The following is a 1,868-nucleotide window of genomic DNA, read 5'->3' as shown; positions in this document are numbered from 1 at the left end:
AAGAGAAATGGCACCAAAATGATGAAGAATACTGTTTGTCACTCATCAAGTCCATGCCTCGGAGACTGCAAGCTGTCATATAAGCCAGAGGTGGTGCAACTAAATACTAGAAATGTATTTCTCATGATTCCATGTTTTTCCTCAGAATGGAGTGATTCTATATATATTTTCCTGCATTTGCTCTATAAAAGTAACACTTTTGAATTCATTTTATCAAGCATTTTGTCTGAGTTTGTTCTACATAATAAAATGTCTGAGTGCTAATCCGAGACTGGTGATTCCATACTTTTTGTTAGGGGTTGTTGAATTGTTTTGACACCAGTGCATTACTGCCAATTGTTGCTCACCCACCTTGTCCTATCATGCTCCTATCTGACCTATCGTCCCTCCTCTTATCCTTCAGTTGCTAGTAGGGTTGCCAACCATCCTTTGAAAAATGTAATCGTCCCGTATTCAGAAACAAAAGTACGCGACCCGTATTAAGCATACAAGGGACACACTTTGTCCCGCATTATCATGAAAATCAAAAAGTGTTTTATTTGTAAAACAGCAATACTGGTACAGTACTTTTAAAGAATAAATAGGGGAATGCATTCCCCTGACTGTCCTGCTTTCTGACCAATGAACTGACAGAAGAATGACAATCCCGCTCATCTCATTGGTCGTGGTTCTGTCGCTTGCCATGAGGAAAACGGAAGAGTGTGGGAGATCAGGTTTGAGTAAAGCGCTATTAAAAAGCATGTTCAAAATGACAATGTTTTTTCTCTGTGTATTATATTTTTGTGTTTTGTCAATTTCGTTTCCATTTCCACATTGTATTTTGAGTGATCATTTGCAAAACTTATTGCCGAAGGGACTTTGAACGCACCTGAATTGTTAAAAAAAAACAAAAAAACTCATAGCCAATGTTTGCACGTTTTAAAAACAGACAGTCTCAGGACCTTAAGGTTTATAGTTTTAAATTTAGCGTGACAATCAGGCCGGCCGGCTCTACCAATGAGGTGTCCCTTATTTTTTTGTTCAGGGAGTTAGCTACCCTAGTTGTCCCCCCAAATCTCTCTCTGCTGATTTCTCCCAATAAACATTATAAACAGCCACAACAGGAGAACATCAAACTCCCACGTGGCACTCCAACTCTTCAACCTAACAAGCAGATTCCCATCCTCGATGTCTTAACAGCTCAACAGGACTTTAAAAAAAGATTACACCATCTACAGCTGTTTGTAGCTTTCTTCTGAGAACCAAACAAGAGATCGCTGGTAAGGTGGCTAAACATTTTTTGGGGAGTGAAAAAAAAAAAAAAAAAAATACATGCCCAACCTCACGTCTGAGTTTTGGGCAACTTATAGTAATATCCTTTGATGGGTGTTTTGATAAAGGCAAGTACAGTCTAAATGTCACAATAAAATTAGAGAGGTGTTCCAAGCCATTGTTCGTTTTAGGAATAGAATTTAGCCACTGTGATGTTTCTAGGCACTAACATTGTTCTCTAACATTCAGTATTTCTCCATTCCAGTCATCCTTCACTGTCATATTTCCTCACGAGATTCCAAGTGTAGATTTCAAGAACGATAGGAATTTCCATTTTATGTCTTTTCCTGTTGCGAAGCACAGAAAGCAATGGAGTCTTATCCTTATTTGCAGCTGTACAGTATCCTTTCTTCACCCGCCCAATGAGTTTTGCAACATCAACAAAGATCCTTTTGGATAAATTGGGTAACCTAGTTGTGAATACTCAGCAAGCAGCCATCCAGTTTCTAGCAGTAACTGGACTTGACCGGAAGTTGAGCTCCCTGGTGATTACGCATTTCCGTTTTTCCTGAAAAGGGTCTATAACCAGCGGACACTGCAAAAGGAATATTCGACAT

This window comes from Corythoichthys intestinalis, chromosome 7 (assembly GCF_030265065.1).
Source record: "Corythoichthys intestinalis isolate RoL2023-P3 chromosome 7, ASM3026506v1, whole genome shotgun sequence".
Taxonomy (NCBI): domain Eukaryota; kingdom Metazoa; phylum Chordata; class Actinopteri; order Syngnathiformes; family Syngnathidae; genus Corythoichthys; species Corythoichthys intestinalis.
This window is presented reverse-complemented; position numbering follows the sequence as displayed.